The 13,375-nt window shown below is 56.4% G+C and overlaps 1 long non-coding RNA gene across 1 annotated transcript; it reads left to right on the top strand.

Moving 5' to 3' along the window:
• Nucleotides 1-4,599: 4,599 nt before the first annotated feature.
• LOC111760643 (uncharacterized) lies at nucleotides 4,600-12,929 on the top strand. The gene is made up of 2 exons (XR_002794274.3): nucleotides 4,600-4,677; nucleotides 8,757-12,929. It is a non-coding gene; the product is annotated as an uncharacterized lncRNA (long non-coding RNA).
• The last annotated feature ends 446 nt before the right edge of the window (nucleotides 12,930-13,375 follow it).

Raw genomic sequence — 13,375 nt, 5'->3', positions numbered from 1 at the left:
TCTGAGAGGTTTGAGGTTTGGCAAGGAAAAGTCAGAGCAAAGTGGGGCCAGGGCAGAACAATAAAGACACTCTGGGACGCCTGCAGGAAAACGTCTTGTTCTCGGGCCCGTGGGCTGTGTTGGACAGATTGTTCCCAGAGTTCAGGGATTGCAAGGAGCTGATCGTAAAAAAATACTCTAACTGCATATTTTTTAAAAAGTAATTTGAGTAGAATCAAGACTGGGGAATAATATGCAAATCATCTAGCTGAAATATTTTATTGCTTAGCCCATAAAATTCATTATCCAAATGAAAAGTTTTTCATTAAAAATAATCTCTTAGGAAAAAATATGGTTTTTCTATGATTCCTTTTTTTTTTTTTTTCCCCAAAGCCTTACTCATAATCATGAGACTCGGGAGCTGGAAATGACTTAGAAGTCATCTGATTCAATCCCTCCACATTAGAGCGAGACAACAGAGGCGGAGAGGCTAAGCCGTGGCCGAGCCCCCCGGGGGGCGGAGGTTGCCCAGGCTACAGATCTTCTCAATCGCCGCCTCTCACATGGGAAGGGACTTAAAACCCAGACCCCTGCAACCTCAACCGCGCACGTCCCTTTGGCCACGTCGCCCTCCTTTGTGCTTGGCCCAGCCGTGTCTGGACGCTCCCCAGGCGTGCCCGTCTCTAAGTGGCCTGAGTCTTGGCCGATCAGAATTTGGTCTCGTGTGGATTCCACCCCTCGGCGGCCGTTGCTGCCCGATGCTGGAAGCTTCAGAATTGGGGCTCTAGCTGTCCTCGTAGGCTAGAGCCGCTCCCACAAATGCCGCGCCCCGCTGGCTTAAACCAGCACTGCCCGGCTCACGGTTTGGAGGCCGGGAGGCCGACACCAAGGCTTCGGCTCAGCGGTCCTTCCTCCCAGAGTCGGAGCGCTCTGGGGACAGCGCCCTGTGTCACGTGGACTTGCTCCTCCTGTGGCTTCCGCCGGCCGGTTTCTGCTTCTCCTGCCCGCGCCCCAAAGTCCCTGTCATCATAAGGCCTCTAGGCGAACGGCTTAGGGCCCAATCCTACTGCTGGGCCTCCCCCTACCAGGAGCTGAGAAAACCCTGTTCACAATGAGCCCACACCTCAACCGTGCACGGATAGGTCCACATCCACGAGACGTGGACTGAGGCACGACGTGCCTTTTGTGGGCAGGACCCGAGCCCAGCACAGTGGCCCTCCCGTCCCCCACACTGAACGCAGGCCCCTTTATCCCAAGCCTCACAGATGCCTCTGCATTTTCACGCGGAAGCAACGCCATCACCGGGGCTTGTCCCTAGTTTCTGCTAAGGACGAGATGGCGTTTTCCTAAACCTGGGCAGAGGGTACAACCCGGAAGGGAAATTCTCTCCACCCGGCCCGCTGCACCTCTGCAGTCAGGGTGGGGGATGCCCAGCTCCCAACGGCACTCCCAGAAGCCAGCTCCCCGCAGAGCTCCCGCTGCAGGGCCACGGGCCAAGCACCTGCCCAACACGCACATCCCGGCCAGCAAGGGGGCTTCCGGGCTGCGCACAAGCCCTCAAACCCCTGGTCGAGGTCCCGACAGCTTATGTTTCTAGAAGCTGGAACAGAACCCTCGGAGGAGCTGAAGCCTTGCTGGTGACCTCCAAGCAGCCAGGCTGAGGAGCCAGAGTTTTCGGAGGGGTGCAGCAGCCTCCAGGCCTGCAGAGAAGCAGAGCAGGGGGGCTGTGGGGGAGGGTCACCACACGGAGACTGTTCCTTAAAGGAGCCGGCAATAGCGACCTTTCACTGAGGAAGGTCTGCTGCCCGCCTCTCTGCTAAGCATCGTCTGCCAGTTATCTCATTAAACCACAGTTCATCTTCCCCAGAACCTAAGAAAGCGGCTGTCACTCCATTTTACAGAAAGCAAACTGAGGCCCGTGGGAGCCGAACCATCAGTAAGGTCAAATCATCAGTAAGTGGCTGAGGCGGAAGTCAACCCGAGATGGGCCCCCCTCCAAATCGAGGCTCTTCTCAACCACCCCCCATGCGGCCGCTACCTGTGCAGCCCCCCTTGCCCACGCCGAGGGAGGGGCTCACCGTCCTCCCACCCCCTGCCCCACCTCGGTCTCTTCCGTGTCCGGCCATCACTCGTGCCCTGTCTGGGGTCAGCTGGCTGCTTCAGGCTGTTGGGGGGTGGGGTCCCTACAAATTTTTGAAGAACTCATGCTTGAGGAAATGAATGAATGGCAGCCTCCCCGGGCAGGGGCACCTTGGGAACTGATGGAAACACAGCTCCCGCTGGGATGTAGCGGGGCAGTGAGAGGTAATAATAATTGTGTCGAAGAGTCTGTGTGTTTTGACCCTTCCCAGGGCTGCCAGGCAAATCTGCTGAGAGGTAGGGAAATGAAACTGGAAATTCTTCTTATAACTATTTTACTTAAAAGTAAGAACCTGAGTTACATAAATATTTGATAAATCGAATGATCGTAGAATACAGGTATGTATGTGATTATGTGATATATGCAATTTAAAATATACAGATATTGAGGCATGCATGCCCCCCGAATTTTGATAGAGGAGCATAATCAGAAGAATTTGGAGACTGCTGCCTTAGGGAAGGGGCAGAGACACAAGTTAGATGGGGGCAGGGGCGGGGGACACAGGCCTGGAATAAGGCTCCAACCATCCAGAAGTGGTCACAATCTTGGAGCAGAGTTGGATAAAAGTGTCACCCTAGAAAAGAGGACACAAACCACATAATCCAGCTAAGAAATGGTGCTAGGTTTTTCCACCAACAGAAGTCAAATCCTCCTGTGCTGGCACAGAACCGACAGTGATCAGCCGTCGTTGGTAAAGACTGGTCGTCATTCACGATACTGGACTCATTCGCTAAACTCCAGCCAACTCTCCCATGGGCCTTATGCTGTGGGCATCACTTAGGCAAAGGAAGTGACCACGGTCCACTTGCTGGAGGAAAAGCCGAGAGCTGGACAGAGGCTGCCTGAGCCAAAGCCCACACTGTCCCCCGCGCCCTAGGGGATGACCCTGGCGAGGCTCCGTGGGGGAGCAGGTGGGACTTCTCCACAGGCGCCGGGTGGCCGTGTTCGCAGACATTCCTTTGCAGAGACAAGAGGCTCAGGCAGGCCTCAGGCGTGCCCTGGGCACCCTTTGTGGTGGAAGGTGTTTAACGTGTGCAGAACAAAAGGAGGACAGTAACAAGCTCGGTCTGAATCCTGAAGCCAATTCAATGCTTTCCAAGGCCACGAAGCCCTCAGGGCCCAGGTCAGCCTCAGGTCCCACCCCAGAAAAGTGGATTCCCATCAGAAGACTAGACATTGATAAAACGTTCCCAAAGTGGGGCCGTGCATGCTTCCCCATTAGATATCAGTTATCAAAAAGCAAATACCAGGAAGCGGATTTGGCCCAATGGATAGGCCATCCGTCTACCCCATGGGAGGTTCGTGGTTCAAACCCCAGGCCTCCTTGACCCATGTGGAGATGACCCATGTGCAGTGCTGATACACACAAGGAGTGCCATGCCATGCAGGGGTGTCCCCCGCATAGGGGAGCCCCACATGCAAGGAGTGCGCCCCGTAAGGAGAGCCGCCGAGCATGAAAGAAAGTGCAGCCTGCCCAGGAATGGCGCCACACACACGGAGAGCTGACACAACAAGATGACGCAACAAAAAGAGACACAAATTCCTGTGCCACTGAAAACAGCAGAAGCAGACAGAACATGCAGCAAATGGACACAGAGAACAGACAACTGGGGCGGGGGATTGGGGAGGGAAGAGAAATAAATAACTCTTTAAAAAAAAAGCAAATACTGGGAAGTGGATTTGGCCCAACAGATAGGGCATCCGCCTATGACATGGGAGGTCCAGGGTTCAAACCCAGGGCCTCCTTGACCTGTGTGCAGCTGGCCCATGAGCAGTGCTGATGAGCACAAGGAGTGCCCTGCCACGCAGGGGTGTCCCCTGCATAGGGGAACCCCATGAGCAAGGAGTGCACCCCGTAAGGAGAGCCGCCCAGTGTGAAAAAAGTTCAGCCCACCCAGGATTGGCACCATACACACAGAGAGCTGACACAGCAAGACGATGCGACAAGAAGAGACACAGATTCCCGGTGCTGCTGATAAGGATAGAAGCAGACACAGAAGAACACACAGTGGAGGGACACAGAGAGCCGACAACTGGGGTGCAGAAGGGGAGAGAAATAAATAAAAAATAAATCTTTGGGGAAAAAAAAGGAAATACCCACCCTCCCCCACGGGGGGCAAAGAGATTAGTCCTGAACTTCCCCAACCCCAGAGGAGGGCTGTGAGCCCTGCGGGTTAAATGACCGCTTCGCCCCCTGGCCTGCGGCTGTTAACCTTTTTCTCTTCTGAGATGAGCGTCTACCCCCACACGTTGCTGGCCTCCAGTTGGCACCGGTCAGCTGCTGGACCTGGGGAGCCGGGGGGTGTTCGGGGCCCGGGGGAAAGGAGTGCGTTGGCGCAGGGAGGGGACGGCAGGTGGAGGCGCCGCCAGCCGCCCGGCCCTGTCGGCCTCTGCAGGCGGTGGCACCGCGCGGCGCGGCCACCAGGGGCCGGCTTCTCCCCGCTGTCGGCAGCCTCCACGCGCCGCTTTCCCAGAGGAGACAGCTCTCCAGGCAGCTGGTCCCGGCGGAGACCCGCCCTCCTCCAGAAAATTCTTCTCCGAGGGGGCCGCCAGGGCTGGTGAGGATCCCGCCCACCCGGGTCCCCGTGCCCGCCGCGGTCCTTGTTTGCCCAGCTCTGCGAGGGTGGAGGGGGCTGCCCTGGGCGCGGGTCTCTGCTCCCCCCCAGCCCAGGACCCCTGGAGCAGCCTTTTCCGCCCGCCATGCGCCCCCCAGGGTTCAGCCTGAGCACCCGGAGCCAGGCGACCCCCAAACTCAGAGACTCGCCCTGGCCCCTTTCAAAGCCCCACCGCGCGGGTCTGTCCCTGGCTTCCATCCCCCCCACCACCCCCGGGCCCTTCCTGGGCCACCCAGCGCCACGGGTGGCGCCCCCGGGTTGCGTCCACAGCACGGCACCCGCTGTTCGGCTGTTTCGGGCACCCCTCGGCCTCCCCTTTTCCCGGTCCCCAGTGTCCCCAACCTTCTGTCCTTGTCACCCTTTGGCCTGTGTCCCACAGCCCAGGTCAGGCTGTCGGGACCCACCGCCCACTGGCAGTGCCCCGCAAAGCCCAGGCACGCTGGAGCAGAGGGGGTGCTTTTTGGAGGTCCCACCCACCAGCGGGGACCGCTCCCTGACACCCTGTGGCCCCCCAAGGCCAGGCCCAAAACAAAAGCCTGACTCGCCGGCCGTCCCCTCCCTCAAGCAGCCCAGGACACGGGGTCCTTCTGCGCGGCCGAGAGCCTCGGACCCCCGGGAGGGCGTCTGCGGGGCCGCAGCTCCCAGGGCCGGGTGAGTGGGGCTCGTCCCGCAGGCGAGGCCCTCGGTAGGGTAGCATATTCAGGATTTTCAGTTGACTGGTCCTCTTAAAAAAAAAAAAAAAAGGAACAGGGCAAGAAAATAGGAAATTCCAGGGTTGTTATGAAGCCTGAAATCTAAAAATAGCGTCTGTAAAGAGCAGCAGGCTCCTTGCGGTTCTCTTTATCTTGAGAGCAGCCGAAGGCTGGGCCCGGCACTTTCCCCAGACTGCGCCCCGGTGGGAAGGGGCTGCAGGGCCTGTCCCCCCCGGGGCCTCAGCTTCCCCAGCAGAGGGGGACGCAGGCCAAAGTTCAGCCAGGGAGGCCTTTTTAAAGTGGTCCTCGCATGGACTCCTGTAGCAGTTTGATGTTATTGATGAATTCCAAAAAGAAATCTTGGATTATGCTTGTAATCTGATCTTATTCCTGGCATGACTGAGTTATGATTAGGGCGTTGAGTCCCCTCTCCTTGGTGGGTGGGGACTCACAGATACAAGGCATGGCGAAGGGCAGAGTTAAGGGTTTTCTGATGTTGGAGTTTTGATGTTTGAGTTTGATGCTGAAGACTTAAGCTGGAGCCCTGAGAAAGAGACAAAGCCGTTCACCTGACAGTCTACAGCTGACCTCGTGGAGAAAACAGAGGAGCTGGCGGCGGACTCGGCCCAGTGGTTAGGGCGTCCGCCTACCACATGGGAGGTCCAGGGTTCAAACCCTGGGCCTCCGTGACCCGTGTGGAGCTGGCTCATGCGCAGTGCTGATGCGCACAAGGAGTGCCCTGCCACACAGGGGTGTCCCCCACGTAGGGGAGCCCCACGCGCAAGGAGTGCGCCCCATAAGGAGAGCCGCCCAGCGAGAAGTAAGTCCAGCCTGCCCAGGAATGGCGCCGCACACACGGAGAGCTGACACAAGATAACACAACAAAAAGAAACACAGATTCCCATGCCGCTGACAACAGAGGCAGACAAAGAAGATGCAGCAAAATAGACACAGAGAACAGACAACCAGGGTGGCGGAAGGAAAGGGGCGATAAGTAAATGAACAAATAAATCTTTAAAAACAAAAACAAAACAGAGGAACCCAGGAAGCCTGAACCCTCGCAGACGTCGGCAGTCATCCTGCTCCAGATAGACCTTGGTGAGGGAAGTAACATGCCTTATGGCCTGGTATCTGTAAGCTCCTACCCCAAATAAATACCCTTTATAATGCTCAGCAGATGTCTGGTGTTCACATCAGCACCCCTTTGACTAATACAGCTCTCCAGCTCGCCAGTTGCTGTCCCCACCCGTCGACCTCCGGATAATAATCTGGGACCAGCAAAGCGGGAGAGGAGGCTGGCATTTTGTTTTCTGTGGGGCTGCTTGGGGGAGAGCCAGGCGCTCTGATTTACACTTCTAGATGGCCCTGCTGGCTGCTGGGTGAGGCGTGGGTGCCTCCGAGGCCTTTGGCCCAAACCCCTGGGCGCTGGTGCTGCCGGTCACTCGGTCCAGGAGGACGGAGATAACGTCCTGGTCACTGGCGTTGACGATGCCGGGACATCCGCACGGGGTGTCCATCGGGCAGCGGGAGAGAAAACCCGGAGAGGCGGCCCAGGACCTCCCGCTGCCGGCCACCCCCTCCCCCTCCTCCTCTTGCCAACCTCTGCCCCTTGCCCACTCCAGAGCCAGCCACACTCCCACTCAGACAGCAGCGAGTGACCCGGGGGCAGGAGGAAGCCCCCAAAGGGCTTTCCCCCTTGAAGCTTAATTAAGAATGAATCAATTAAAAAGAGAAAGCCCCTGGCTCAGTTATAGAAAAACAACCTGCTAGGAAGATGAGGAGGTCAACAAAGGCAGCTCGTCGCAACAGGTCCTCTCCGCCCTTCTTTTTCTTTTTAAATCTCTGTCCTGTTAGCATCCACGAGTGCGGTCACCCCTAGGGCTGAAGTGTGGTTTGCTGACCTGGTGGGGGGCGGCGGCCGCGGTAGGCCTAATTCCGCTGCCCCCATAATAGGGTGGTTGGTTGGGCCCACCGCCACCCCTGAAGGAAGCTCGGCATGGGCGCAGAGTGCCCTCGGGTCTCCCCTTCTCGGCAGCCATGCTTCCGTGGCCGCCCCTCCTCCCGGATAGCGCCGCACGATGCCTTCTTTCTCCCTGCGCAGGCGCAGGGTGGAAAAATCCAGTCTGCCCTCTTCCCTCCCCCCGACAGCAGCAACAGCCAGGCGTGGGCGGGAAACTCAAGTCTGCCCTCCACCCCAGCAACAGCAGCCACCAATCCCTAAACCCTGCCCCTTCCCCCAGCAACAGCAACAGCCAATCCCTAACCACCACCCCTCCCCCGTCCAGCACCTCCCACTGACCTTTCTCCGGCAACCAATCAGAGCAGGGTATGGCTTCAACCAATCAGCCTTCCCCAGCCCCTATAAAACTGTTGCCTCTCCCTCAATAAAGTTGGACTTGCGTGTTTACCTTGTCTCCGCAGTAGTTCTTCTGCCGTGCGCCCTCCAGTCCTGAGAGCCCCCGACAAGGGCCTGGCCTCCCTTGTCCCCAGTTCGTCGCCTGCTTCTCCGGGCGACCCCTTCGTCGCCGGCTTCGCCGGGCGACCCCGTCAGCCGAACCGCGCAACCCCTGTGAGACCGACCCCTCGTCTGCTGCCGGACCGACCGCTCGTCCCAAGTGGGACCGACCCCTCCTCCTAAGCTGGACCGACCCCTCGTCCGCAGCCAGACCCCACCTCTACCGACCGAGCAAGCCGCCGCATTACAGGGGCAGCGGTTTGGAATAGGCCTACCACGGCCGCCGCCCCCCGCCAGGTCAGCAAACCACACTTCAGCCCGAGGGGCGACCGCACACGAGCACACCGCAGAGATACCGCCGGTTCCATTCCAGAGCACAGCAACAAAGCGCATATTCCAATAAAATGAGTTGTGTTTTTTGGGCTCCCCAGTGCATATCCAAGTTATGTTTACACTACACTGTAGTCTGTTAAGTGTGCAATAGCACTGTGTCCAGAAAAACAATGTACACACCTTAATTAAAACGTGACACAGGGACACCAAGTGAGCACATGCTGTTGGGAAACCGGCGCCAATAGACTTGTTCCCAGCAGGGTTGTCTCAAACCTTCAATTTGTAAGAGAATAAAATAAAAAGGCAAAGAGCAAAAAAATGAGGTATGCCTCATTTTTCCATTCTCACTGTTTTTAAGTTTGCAATTCACCAGCAGTAATTATTGCCGTCACTGCCATTCGTTACCAAAACCTTTTCAATATCCCAAACAGAAAACTCCGTTCCCATTACGCAGTAACTCTCCACTCCTACTCCCCCCACATCCCCGGGAACCTCCAATCAACTTTCCATCTCTCTGAATTTGCATTTTCTCATTATTCCAGGTAAGTGGAGTCATACCCTATGTGGCCTCCTGTGTCCGCCTCTTTCGAGTCCATCCCGTTCTCGAGGTTCATGCGTGCTTCCGCGTGTGTCGGCTCGTCACGCCTTTTCAGGCTGAGCGGTGTTCCCTGTGTGCACGCACCCTGCTTTGGGTGTCCAGCGTGGAAGCACCTGCCAAGCGCCTGCTTCCTCCTCAGGGTATTGCCACGCTCTTGCCTCTGCCTGGTGCCTCCTGCCTTCCTAAAGCGGTCATGAAGCCAGGTGACATTAATCTGAGCATCTGCAGCGCATCAGGCACGTGCCAAGCGACATGTGTTTCGGCTCACCCTCCCGACCCTGCGAAGGGCCAGCAGGATTACCAGCATTTTTCAGATGCGGTAATGGCATCCTCCACGTGGCAGAGATGGAGTGACACGTGACAGTGACTTCTGCCGACTTAAGACCCCGTGCTCACTGCCCTACAGTCCACAGCCCCCCGGCTTCCCCAAGAGACTGGCCTCAGGAGAGAGGGACCGTGGCCCTCTGTGCCCAAGTCCGTCCTCCTAACCGATGCCACCCCACTGCTGCCACCGGCACGTAGCAGTCAAAAACCTGGCCCACGGGCGGTTTCTGATCCGGACAAGGCCAAGTGGCCACGGTGGCCGCCCAAGCCCGGTGCACTGCCTGCCCCAACCTCCGCCCATCCTGGGACCCCGGGAGGTGGCAAGCAGCTGGAGGGCAGTGAAAGAAGCCTGGGGGGAGAGTCGGAGTCTGACCTCCCAGTGACCTTCCTGTCCCAAGCCAAGGGGCAGATGACGTGCGGCCCGTGGGTGGGAAGGGGGCGCGGGGCTCTGAGGCCTGATGGGACTGAACCCATGGTCGGGCTCCATCACGTGCTAGGTGATGACCAAAGACAGGCCACTCGCCTGCTCGGAGCCTCGGGTGTGCCAGCAACACTAGCTCTGTAACATCAGGGTGAGACTGGGACAGTGGGTGCTGAGACAGTGCCCGGCAGGTGCCGCTCTCAAGACGCAGGTTGGTGGACAGAGCGAATTCTGGGCCCCCTGGATTCTAATCACTGTAATGACTTCCTCCATTCCAACTTAGCTTTTTTCAGATCTAAGTTGATGGTGACAGTCGTGCCTGCCACACGAGGTGCTACTAGCAGAGCCTGGCAATAAGCTTTAGCTTGGCAGAAGCTTTAGGCTTCTGTCCTAACAAGGCAGATCACCTGGGGTGCCTTAAAACAGCAGGAATCCGCTGTCTCCTAGCCCTGGAGGCCGGAAGTCTGACATTGAGGGGTGAGTGGGGCCAGGTCCCTCCGAAGGCCAGCTGTCCTGTGTGCTCTTGGCTGCAGCCACAGCTCAACCCTGCCTCCTCTCTCACATGCCGTCTTCCCTTGCTGTGTCTCTTCTCCTTAATATCTGGATAAAGTGTCCATCCTGTCCACAGTGACCTCATTTTAATCTGCCCAATTCCACCTCTAATGACCCTGTTTCCAATTAAGGTCACATTCTGAGGCACTGAGGATTAGGACTTACCTTTTGAGGGGACAAATATATCTTTGAGGGGGTCACAACTCAACCCATAACAGTTTTTATCACTTTAATTTTTTTTTTTTAATTATTGAAGGGCCTAGAGGCAATGACACCCCAATAGCAATAAACACACTAGCATCCGTATTTTGTTGTCTAAGTACTATTCCCCATGGCACAATGTCAGGGATCCTTAGAGAAAAGGCTAATTCCAGCGAGGTTGGGGGTCAGAAAAGTACCGGGCGAGTCTAGAACATTGTGCTGTTCCAGACAGCCAGGAAGTGCTCAGACGAAGGAGGCCACGTCAAAAACACACAGGCTCTCACTGACCCAAGGTGGGACCACGAGGTCATCAGAAGCAATAATCATGGCGACAGACTGTAGCGCATTGGATAAATCCATAGTGAAGGAAGGGACTGCGTTTTGCAGCCACCAAAGTAGTAACAGTTGATCCAAGCAAAGATCATCCATGAATGCTAAGGCTCAAAGGTGGCTGGGAACAGGACACTCACGTGGTCTTAAAGCAACACGCCACAAATTTCTCAAAATTACAAACGCCGAAAGATGCCTTTTCCATTCATCGTTCTGGCTGCCATTCCTCTAGGACAGTTACCAAAGCCAGCCTTCCTAATGACCGGGTTAAGTGTCACTGTGTACCTCCCGGGGTGTGCATGTGAGTGAGGTGAGGTGAGGAGAGAATTCCAAAGTGGCAAAATGTTAATTGGTGAATCTGAGCAAAGGATATGTTCATGGTACATTCTTTTAACTTTCCTGTAAGTTTATAAAATGTGTGCCTTGAAGCTTGGTGCTCTAGCAAGAATTTCAGGAAAGGAGAGGCCGATCATCGCCTTTTGAGGATTGCGTGGGGAAACTTAAGTGGCACTCCCAAGCACGGCTGCTGCGGAGAAGCAGGCGCAGATGTGGCCCTGATGTGGGCTGAAGGGCGGCCAGCGGTAGGGGAGAGGGCATGGCCCTCAGCCGACTGAGGGACGCGCCAGCTGGGAAGAGGGCAGCAGAAGGACTGGCACTGAGCTCAGCCTTCTGGCTTTATGACAACCCTCCAGCTGAGTCTACGCGCCCCCCCTTCTCCAGGTCCTCCTCCACCCACACAGTGTAACATGGTGTCAACTCACCCATCGTACCTGAACCCCCAGTGGCCTCCCAAAGGCCCTTCTCACCCATGACCTCCAATGGCATTTGGTACCTGCCGGCTCTCCTCTCCCGAACCCACTCCCCCCCAGTGTTTCCTGCTGCTCCTGCTTGCCCTTGTTCCTCAAACCTGAATGTTCTCGGTCTCCTTTGCTAACAACTCTTATCCAAACTGCTCCCCAAACTTTGACGTTTTCCCAGGATCGTGCCCAGGATGGCTTCCTCTCCCGGCACACAGTCCCCTGGGCAGTTTCATCTTGTGCAGCTGCCAGGTGCTGCCCAGCCCCGAGGCTGTGTCCCCGCCCCCGCTGGTTTCCTGATACCCCGGCAGGTGTGCTCGGCCTCCTGCTGGACATCCCTGCTTTCACACCTTCCAGTCGCCCAAACCCCGGCAAACCCCCAATCTGTTTGGCACTTACCCCTCCCCAGCCCTGAACCTGCTCTTGCCTTGTGGTTCTTCTCCAGGTTAATGGCTACTCTGTTCAGCGGGTCACCTGAGATCTACACGTCACCCTGGCTCTTCCAACTTGCCCACCCCCTACAGCCCATCGGCCAACACGACCCCACTATTCCCGCCTCCTGACTCCATCTCGCATCCATCCCTCCATTCCCATGAGGCTCACGCCAACCCCTGGCTCAGAGGTCCCCGCCTCCCGGTCTTGCCTCCTCCACAACGGCCCCACACACCCCACAATCTTCCCAGGGGACAAATCCATTGCTTTGCTGCGGTGCACGGGTCCCTGTCCGCCTCATGTCCAGTTACAGCTACAACAAAGCACATGCAGAGCCCTTGGGCCCCCACCTTCAGCTCTGTCTAGAGAGCTCACGTCTCCTGGAGAAGGCCGAGGCCCTCGGGACCCAGCGCGCACTTCCCAGCCCCACCTCGGCAGGCCGGCTGGACTCCCTCTTTTCCGTGTTCCCATAGCGACTCCCGTGCTTCCGTGCGGCGTGCCCTCAGCGCCCTGTCATTGAAGGAGCTGCTCCTGGAGAGGACAAGTAAGGCATGGTCTCCAGTATAGGGCACTATTTTTCAGCTGTAAAAAGGAATGAAGTTCTGAGAGACACGACCCCATGGTTGAGGGAGGGAAGTCAGATACAAATGAGAACTATTGTATGACCTCACTGATATGACATAATTAGAAAGAGCAAACTTAGAGAGGCAGGATCTAGAATACCGGGTACCGGGCCAGGCAATGAGGCGACGGTGCTTAAATCGCACAGCGTCTCTATGTTGGTCATGGTTGGTGGTCATGCTAGCAGGACGCTGGGAACTTAATTAACAGCACTGAGTTACAGATCTGAACGTGGTTAGAAGGGGAAATTTTATGTTGTGTGTATGTTACTAGAATAAAAATTACAAAAAAAAAACCAGGACTGTACAATATAAACCACGAACCAGTAATGCAAGACGATAATAAGAGGGTGGTAAATAGGAACTCTGTATTGTATGCATGATTTTTGTATAAGCCTACACGTTCTCTAATTTAAAAATAAATAAAGAAGAAGAAATGACCCCTGGGCCTCCTTCCAACACTGGGCTCACAGCAAGCAGGGACAGCATCTGTGTCACGTATTGCCGGTGTCTGTAACGGTGCCCAACTTAGTGAGTATTTGATTGTTTCAAGAAGTCAATTTTTTAAAAAAAACCCAAATATGAACTGTTTGGAGCTGCAAGGGAAGTCCCAGCCAGCCCAAAGGCAGATTTCCTCAACCAGTTGTAGAACCCCCGACCCCAGCCCTTCCACAGGGCACCGTTGGCCCAGGGCCCGCGACGCCGAGCCCCGCCGTGCGGCCCTGCTGGCCGGCTTCGGACGCCGCCATCGCGCAGCCTCTGTCTGTGGGTGGCGCTTTCAGCCTTGCTCTTGAACTCGGCATGGGGGATTTCTGGAAGTCTCCAGGTAGAGAACTCGAGAGGGTTCGGACTGTGCAGGGCCTCCAGGCAGACGTCTCCGGGCCCT

The sequence above is a fragment of the Dasypus novemcinctus genome, chromosome 15 (genome assembly GCF_030445035.2).
Source record: "Dasypus novemcinctus isolate mDasNov1 chromosome 15, mDasNov1.1.hap2, whole genome shotgun sequence".
Lineage (NCBI taxonomy): Eukaryota > Metazoa > Chordata > Mammalia > Cingulata > Dasypodidae > Dasypus > Dasypus novemcinctus.
This window is presented reverse-complemented; position numbering and strand designations above follow the sequence as displayed.